Source organism: Lactuca virosa, chromosome 9 (assembly GCF_052849685.1).
Source record: "Lactuca virosa cultivar CGN04683 chromosome 9, Lactuca_virosa_CGN04683_v6, whole genome shotgun sequence".
In the NCBI taxonomy this organism is placed as follows: domain Eukaryota; kingdom Viridiplantae; phylum Streptophyta; class Magnoliopsida; order Asterales; family Asteraceae; genus Lactuca; species Lactuca virosa.
The window spans coordinates 284,558,792-284,569,097 of record NC_136434.1 but is presented as its reverse complement, the minus strand read 5'-3'; positions in this window follow the sequence as shown (position 1 = coordinate 284,569,097).

Sequence of the window (10,306 nt, the reverse complement as noted above, 5' to 3'; positions counted from 1 at the left end):
AATGAGCCACACTATAGAAAGGACCCCATGGTTTATGAAATGGCACTAGTGGAGACACAAAGAGGGCAAAGTTGATTTCATAGAGTGAACCAAGTAACCTCTTCTCAAGTTATTCCAATTGTTGGTGGTGTTGTGTGATTCCATTTGAGGTGCAACACTTGGGGCACTAAGCTCTTAAAGGTTCAAGACTTCAAGCTCCATCAAAAGGTATGTCATCTAACTAGACTTTTGTAGTATAGATACTCCATTGTATGCTAGTTAGGATAATACCTTGGAAAAATTGATGTTTGCATGTATAATAGAGAAAACATAGATCCAAGGTATATAGGGTTGCATGTACACCATAGGAGTGGTAGAATGCTCAAAAACCCAACAAAACTCCCTTGTGTACTTTCCCGCACGTGTTGTACTGACACCGGCCCTGTTGGCCTTTCACCCGATGATCAAAAGTCTTGGGTCTCTCCCCGGGACCCTCTACTATATACACATGGCACGACCCTCTCTTCTCAAAGTGCTCCAAATCGATCTCGCATCCTCGGACTTTGGAAGTCGTATCCTCCAGGGTCTGACACCCTGTCATGCTCACTAGCTCACTTGCCAATGGCTGAGCTGCAACATACTCTGCCCCCAAACTGGGTCACAAATTCCTCCCTGAAGCTTCTCAAATTCTCCAAGACTCTCACCGATTCGAGTATGGATCCTGTGCTTTCAGTAGTACGGGCCCAATACTACCTGCCACACCTATCCATACTTTCCTCAACAATCCTACCAGATCCTCCAAGTCACCTTGATGAGTTGAAAACTCTTTAGATCGATTAGATCTTTAACAGGTAAATCAATAAGAATAATAAACACTGGAACACTCAATGAATCAATCCGTATGTCGAATGATTAAAATATAGTCACACCTAAGAAGAGCTCGATTAAGAACTTCCTCTGTAGAGGTGTGCTAGGGTTTACAGTACAATCAATACAATAATAATGAAAGCGTTAATGACAAGGATGCATGCATGCACCTTATATACTAAACCCTAGAAAGATAAGCACGGTTGCACAGGCCCAAACTGAGAGTACATAATGGACCAAACATCTAAGTCCCAACGGCGCAATCCTTTAAACCTAACAATCTCCCCCTTTACTCCAATTGAGGCGAGAGACTACTTCGGTTGAGTAACTATAGTTTTCCTCACAGTCTTGAATAGCTTGGGGATGATAGCAAGAAGAGTTTGACGAAAAAGAATATACCACCAGAGCATATCAGTAAACATCTTTTTATCAGCTTCGTTATTCTGATTACACTCATGAATGATATCGAGAATATGCTCCAAGCAGGCAGTGGAGAACATGTGTTTGTCAACAAGAGCGAACAGGCACTTTTGACCTTCGCCCCTAACGAACATGACTGTGTGAAACTTGGGGTCAATTTTACCCTTAATCATCACATTGATATCGCTTTCCTTCCCAATTGGCTTCATAGTGGGCTTCTTCTTTATGGAAGAGGCGATTTCCTGATCCATCTTTGCGACTTCAAGAATATAACACACCAGCATTCGCTTGATGTGATCTATAATAGGCTCATACTCCTTTTGATTAGTCAGCAAAATGTTGTTCAGGAGAATCCATTCATGAGGATTCAAATTTGGTAAGTCAGCCATGGAGATCGTATGAACCGAACTGTCTGAGCCTCGGGTCACTTTGAACTTGATATTGATAAATTTCCCTGCTGAAGTGGGTTTCAACACCTTGACTGTTGTGATTTTCTGATTACTCCAAGTCAGGTATTGCGGTTGAGCAAACTCAAGATAGTACTCAAGCATATCTCGATCAACCTTCGGGTCCGGGGAAGGAATGGCAACCGTTGACTCAAAACAATGAAAAATGAATGCCTTTCGGGTGATTGGCATATCAAATTGTAAGTCCTTGGAATTCTCAAGCGCAAAAGAAAGGACTGGTTTGAGCCAGTGAGTGCTTGGAGCTTCAATTACCTCCCTCTGAAGCATTTCCATAGACCACAGAGAAAACATAGACTTCCTCTGTTCTAGCACTTCGTTCGTTTTCCTCTCCTTATCAAAAACTTCCTTCGCTTTTCGAACCTTTGCCTCAATCTCTTGAGCATCAGGCTTGACTTTGAGGCTGTCGGTTTTAGAAGCGTTTTCTCCTGTATAAGTTTCATCATCATTTTCATCCTCATCATCATCACCAATCTTCTTCTTTCGTTTGTCCTTCATACTTCCCGAAGCTTCATTACCCTTCGGCTTAGTAGTGACTTTCGGTTGGGTGAAAGGTTTACTTTTTGGAGGTGGTTGAGATTGACCATGGCCCTGAATAACATTTTCTCCCCCTTGTTTCGGAGGTACAATGGGCTCCGGAACACCCTCAATTCTGCTTAAAATATCCAGAGCAGGTATCAACTTCTCAGCCAAGTGGCGTCGAATTGAGATGGTAAGGATTGAGTCATGGGCTTCCAGAAGGTGTAGAAGAATGGAATGCACATCACCAACTGAACTTTTAACCACTGCACACTCAGACTTTAAGTCGTTAATTTCCATGGTCGCAGCCTTGAGCTTCAGATTCTGAATCTTAAGCTGAGAAGTTAGTTTATCCAGCTCATCCATGACCCTGTTTTCGACGGCTAGTTCAGCTTCAAGTTGACTGAGACGTGCATCAACTAAAGTATGAGGCTCAGTGTTGGCGGTCTAGATTGCTTGGCGTGTTTCGTCAAAATGCTTCTTTTCAGCCTCAAGTGAACGCGTAAGATTATCAACAGAAGCTTTCACTGTTTGAGCATTCTTCTGAGCGGCAGCTTGGAGAGAATCAAGAAAAAGTTGAGCTTCAGAAACTAGTTTTTCGACATTTGCGGTCGCTTGTTTACAATCCTTGGTGGAAGCCTCGACTGCAATAGAAGATTTCTGACAGGTGGAAGTGGAGGCATCAATCGCCTTAACAGCATTAGAGATGGAAGTGTCATGCTCTTTGACAAAGGTTGCCATCAGAGCCTTGATTGCTGCTTCAGAATATGCATTGCCAGAAGAGGAAGAAAGCAGTTGGTCAAGCTTGTCATTCATAGCCTTGAGATGCTTCTTCGTGACAGGAGCGTCATCATCATCATCACTCTGTACCCGATATGGACTAAAATAGACAGAGTCGAATTCCATGTCGTCACCTACAAGAAAAGGTTCAGATTCGTGTGAAGGAGGTGGGGATAAAGGTTTTGAGGTAATCGGGGGTTCAGAACCGAAAGTAGATCCCCCCGTATCAGATACGTTGACACGGACATTAGGTTCAGTTTGAGAAGTAGTAGTGGTAGTAACTTCGGTGAATAAAGGGGTTGGAATTGGAATCGAGGTGGTAGTGGAAGATGAAATGGGTGAAGGAAAGGGAGCAATAGTAATTGGAAGCGAATGTGTAGGAGAAGGAGGAGGTGAGTATCGGTTACCTTCATTAGTTGGGGAAGGTGGAGGCGAATTACCTCGAGGCGGACTTTCGGTGTAAGAAACGTCGTCTTCAGTTGACTCAGGTTCGGGTTGTGGATCAGACGGAACATACTCAGAGTCACTTGAAGATGTGGAAGGAGACTTCGGCCTGTGAGCTTTCTTCTTGATCTTTCGTTTCTTTGGAGCAGTAGGCGCTGCGTGTTCAGACTTGCGTTTCTTGGGAGTAGATGTTGGGTTATGAGCATTCTAACACTCCTAAGTGTACATGCAACCCTAAATACCTTGGATCTATGTTTTCTCTATTATACATACAATTATGAACATCCAAGGTATTATCCTAATCTAGCATACAAAATAATAAATATAACAAGATAGAATACATACCTCTTTGATGTAGAATGTCTTCATGAAGCTTGAGTGCCTAGTGCCCCAAGTGTGACACCTCAAATGGTTCACACAACACCAAATACACTTGGAATAACTTGAGAGAAACTTGAACACTCCTTGAAATCGTCTAGCCCTCACACTCACACATTAGTGCACGATTTCTTGAGCCATGGGATTCTTTTATATGGTGGCTATTAGGGTTACACCATGTAACTCATAACTTTACCCATTCCTTATGCTCCATGGATTTTAACCTCCATGGAGTATCCATGGGTGACCCCATGGACTTAGTCCAACATAAGGAATCTTGGATCACAAGCCCACATATATAAGAATGAATGATTTACACAATCAACCCATATATTTAATTAGTCTCCTTTTGATCACTTAATTAATTCCAAATTAATTCTTGATCAATACTAATTAAATAACCTTATTAATATATTAGAACTTATAATATATTAACCAACCTTAAGTGTTATTTCTCTCATTATAGTCTATCCAAATGCATGATGCCATGCAACCCAAATGGACCATGCCGGGTCGAGTCAAGTCTTACCAATTATAGTTATGGACTTAGACATTAATCCAACAGTCTCCCACTTGGATAAGTCTAAAACTATTATAGCGTATGACTTCAAGAACCGATCAGCAATCGTAGCTCTCAAAAGCTTCTGTCGAACTCTGACCTTGTCGATGAACTCTGACCTTTGTCAATGACTTGTCCATTAGATAAGGGATCATATATTCCTCCATTCTAGATATCATATGGACTGAGACATGGATTATCAATCATTCTCTCTGTCCATTTGTTGTTTCCCGATTTCCGATTCATGATGACTGACTGATTGAACAAATCAAATCAGTCCTGGCTTGGCCAAGCACTCACATGTATCATCTTTAAATCATCGAGGGGCCCACAGATATCGCTTTTATCCCGAAGGTAAAAGGAATGGATAAACTTCGACTCATATAGCTTGTTCTACTACTTGTTGAATCATACACAAAGGCACGTTTTATAACATCGAGTTACCAATGCGTTTTCGTGCAATCAATGTATAACCAACTCATAGTAACAACTCGTATCTCTAGGTTTGAAGAATATAAGATATTATCGTCTCATGATCACTCGTGATAAAATCCATGAAGTGATTCAAATGAGCGCGGGTTGAATCCAATACTTAGAACTTATGAGCACTCATGAGTGTTGTAGCACCACTTTGTCCACCAACTTGGACCTCTACAAATCAACCCATGACAGTCTTGATTCATATCTACTTCCAACATATGACCGACTGTGGATGGTTTGAATAACTTAATCATTCAGGAAGAGCGACTTAGTTATTCTGGAAGTCAAAACATGCAAAGTGAAACACAAGAATAAATGAATCAAATATGGTATCAAACCCTATGAATATAAATAAACACTTTTATTTATCACCATACTGATTACTCATTATTCATTGTTTCGGTTTTATCAACTTTATACTTGAATTTAAAACAATAGTTGTCCCATGCTCCAAGCATGTACACTATGTTTTCTAAACACTAGTCATGCCATACACCAAGTATGCATACTATGTTTGTCTATGATCTTTACTTTGTAAAATAGATCAATTGAACATCACTCCAATGATCCTCTTTTCACAGTCCCAAATCCTTACTGCAAATGCAAGAATTCCAAATTCATGCCATTTACTGAAATCTGTTAGATTCTAAACTTATATGCATTGATCCTCTTAATGATTATGCACGAAGTCAGAAAGACTTGACAACAATCATTACAGAGCATTCCAAAGGAGATCAGCTCCTTGGAAACATCCTTCTTTCATTAAGTTTCCTAATCTTACAAAGATTGAATAATTTCTAACTTTGAAACATTTCCATATTCCATTTTGACTATCACTTATGAACAAGAGTTGCCTCCTTACAGATTATGTCAATATCGTCCTTCCAGAATTAACATTATACTTCCAACTGTCCTTGAGCAACCAATCTTTGGTAAACCTTAGATTGTCCTCGACAATTGCTTAATCATTTTAGTCATATCCAATTCTAGACCTTTTCCCTTCATAATGCCCCAGGCATTTGGAAAATTTTAGAAATGATGAATATAGCACATGTAATCGATCCTATATCCGAAGCATATGGGACACGATTCATGATGTCTCACATAAAGACTAAACCAGTCTTTTGCTTTCCATTTCAATTTGCCAAGTTCTCAAAATTCAGATTATGAAAAAGGATGTCGTAATCATAATCGAATTTTAGAACGCAAATAATGGACCCATATATAGAATTTCCTTATGTTGAGCCATTCCAACATGAAATTCATATATATATATATATATATATATATATATATATATATATATATATATATATATATATATATATATATATATATATATATCCTTGATTAAATACGATTAAAATCTCAATCTAAGCTTTTAGAATTGAAATGAAATATAATTTCCTCTCCCTTAATTATAGCAAAACAACTTTTTCAACCCCTACAACCTCACGAATTCAAACTTTTGTTTTCTATAATTAACATTGCTAACTTGCAACCTTTGTCATAATTATCATGCTCCCACTAAAATGATGATTATTAGCATAACACTTATACTCCCACTAGCTTTGACATGTACTCAGAAATCAGCTGACTTTCTTACCAAAGTTCAGATTTCTGATACTAGATTGTTTTGATAAAACTTTATCAAAATCATACACCTCTCTTAGATAGCTCACATGTGTGTCTAAACAATTTTAGAACTATGAAAAGGGATGCCGTAATCATAATCTCAATTGTTTAGACCTTTGCCACTTCTCACAAGTCCATGTTAGTGTGCCGGTAAACCACACACGCTCCACTAATGACTTTGAGAATGCAAATATCACAATTGCTATCTAGCTAAAATCTACTTAGTGAAAGTGTTTCCTCACCATCATTTTCATGAATCGGAGAGAAACCTTATGACACTTAGATTTAATAGTGTATGTGTTCTTATCCATGTGAATTTGTCAAAACCATAATCACAAGACAAGGTTAGTGACAAATCCAAACTCATATTGATTAAACTTGTGCAATCTTAAATTCTTGCCATTTGGCAGCTCAGGTGCCTACCATTGCTTCCAAGTAGTTGTGCAACCAATTGAGAACTCTCAGAACTCCTATGCAAAGCCAACTTGAATAGGCACAAAAATTTCAACACGATAGGTTATAAACCTCAAGTCGTGTGCTAGTGAAGGACTTTAGGTTTTATTCTTGATTAAGTCTTGAAACTTTCAAGAGCTTTAAGACTCCCACTGTCCTCTTGACATATAAGACTCCCTTGTCAAATATTCAAGAGATAGTGCGGATTCTTTATCAAGACTAACACTTTACACAATTGGCCTAAGTTGGTCTCTGTTTTATCCAAAACATCACAACTTACCAATTTCAAATGTACAAGAGTAGATAACCTTTTACTCTTACATTTGACTAGTGTTAACAAACCCTCTTTAAGATATGTCACTCAAGTTACAATCTTGGAGTATGACTCTAAGAATTGTTTTGGAACGAAGTATGACTCATCTTTTTGATTTAACCATTTCAACAATTCATGACTCCTCTTCTTAGTCATAAGAATGCACTAAGATGACTTTAGAGGACCAATTGTGATATGGTATCTTAATCATTAAGATGATCATAAACATGATACTAAAGTACTCTCTCATCTTTTCAGATTTGAGAAACTTTTATCTTTCTGTCATACTTTGATTCTTCTTATTCGTTCTGTCTCACATTGAAACTTCTCCAATGCTACAGACTTATACTTAAACTTATAAGTATAACCATATTTACTGAACTTAAGTAAATCATGACGAATAGTCTTCTTGATCTTTTGTGGTGGACTTGACCAGTGCACAAGAATGTGTACTCGATCCCTTAGTCCTTTCCTTATTCACATAAGGAATTAGTCTTAATTTTCCAAGCTGAAAGTTCTTATTCATCATACTATACAACTTGCATGATTCCAAGTTTCGGTCCAATTGAACCTTGGGTGATGAGAATCTTTCCTTATTTGGTAATATTAGACACTACCACAACCGAAAGAATCAAATCCATTTTTCCAATATTTCTATCAATGGAATCTTATAAGCAACAACTTTTCACAAATGCCATTGTAAAGATACTTAAAATAAATAAAATCAAAACCTTTTTCTTTTATTTTAAAATTTACGGAAAAACTTATCCTTACAATCCATATGAAAACCTTGTTGTTATCTATTCCTATGCAATATAAATATCATAACTCTTAAGTAATAGCCCAAAATTCTGATCACCCAACCATGCGATTGAAATCCATCTTCGCGATCAGAATCAGCATGTACTTAATAGAGTTAGACAATGGACTTTACCTGAAGTAGAGCCAAACTTATTGACTTTAACATCCTTAGGTAAATTTGGCAGCTTCGTAACCAATGCCCCTTCCTTTGGCAATAGTTACCTATGGACCCTTGATAATGGGACTATCTCAGACTTCGCCTCTCTCTTTACCATTGGGTCAACCGAGTTGACTATGGCCGATCCCTTTCCATTGGGAAGAGAGAGCTTTACTGGATATCCAATGTCATCATTGTCAATGTCCATAGCGTTTTAGGAAGTTGATCTTAGCAAATAGATAAGATCATTAAGGATCTTGTCTTAGTCTGTTTCATAGGATTCCCAAAAGAACTCACTATGTGACTTAGAAAGTAGTTGAGCCACCAACTTTCTCAAGACTTTGACACCCAACTCTCCCGGCTTGTCAATATGTGACTACATCTCCAAGATGTGATCACACCTAGACCTTGTCTTGCCAATAGGGCTTGAGTGACCTTAAACTTTTTAGGAACTTGTGGGTTAGGGAGAATAATTGGAGGAGGTGAAAGAAGTATGATATCCATGGGACATCATCTTCATTTAGGAAAGCTTGTTTCAAGAGATTTGGGAAGATCATAAATGTCTAGACCAGACATCTTTTTGGGAGATATTCAAGATAGTTGATTTAAAGTCCTTAATATGACACCCAATATGAAATATTAAGGCTAGGACCCAACAAACTATTTTATAACTTAGAAGAGGGATGCCGTAATCCAAGCTATAAAATATTTGAAGGTAGGTGAATGACGATTCACTAATTTCCACCATGAAAAACGAAATAATTTATTAGGTTTTAATTGGATTTGAAAGTCCTAGATCTTTGAGATTCATTGAACTGTTCAAAGGCATGTTTCAATCTCGAGTGTGCCCTTCAGGTTTTGTGACTGGGATGCCGAGGATCACAAAACAAGGTGTGAATAACCATGCAAATATACTTGGTACCCTTAATATTTACCCCTTAATCAGTGTGCCGGTTAACCACACACGCTCCACCGATACTATGATAAATATTAAGTTACCCTTTGCCTACCTTGTTAAGTCCAGGTTAGTGTGCCGGTTAACCACACACGCTCCACTAACGACTTAAGCAGAGTGCAAAGTGTAATTTCATGGGTTAGCACCAAATTCACATTTTCCTAAGTAACTAAGATTGGGTATTAATAAGAGTTTAGTTACTTAGTATTTATCATTAATACTTTTAATGAAAGGAGAATTATAGTCCTTGTCCTACCCGTTCGGCTAACGACCCTCCACCAGTCAAGGAAGCGGTGGGTGAGAGTGGACACCCATTAAACTGCCATTTTATAGGCAGTAACCTTATACCCCCCTTATAGACCGGCTTCGTGAATGAGGCCTACTAACGGTAAGACTGACTTTACTCTTATACATATATATAAATATTATTAACTTATAATATTATAAAGTATAAGGGTTGAATTTTAACTTTTAAAATTCTAAGGGCTAACTTGGAATTAAAGTATTCATAAGTGAAAACTTTTCAAATTCCAAAACTTGAGGGCAAGTTTTGAAACTATTCAAAACTAATTCATTACATAACTTATGAGTTTAAAGTAGTTTTAATTTAAAAAAAAAAAAAAAAAAAAAAACTCTTCAAGTTCCATAACTTGAGGACAAGTTATGGAAGACTTTAAACTAATTAATAAAAAAAATAACTTTTTTTATTGTAACTTATGGAACTAATTAAGGTTACACTTTTTTTTTTAATTTAATGAAGAGACTCTTGAACCTCCATAACTTGAGGACAAGTTATGGAGTCATAAAACCATTTAATTAGAACTAGACTCTTCATTTTCTAACCTTTGCCAACTTTTATGAGTTTTATGATTCTTAAATGTGACTTTTCATATAACTTGAGGACAAGTTACAAAAACACACTTTGGAATCAACTCTTAGATTAAAATGGATTGAAAACAACTATTTCACACAACTTTTCTATTAATCTAAGAACCTCATAAGAACAAGATAATTCAAATCATCAATCTTCAAGAAATTAGCATGAACATACAAACTAATATAAATCTTGAAATTATGACAATTATCTTAGAAATTGGATTAG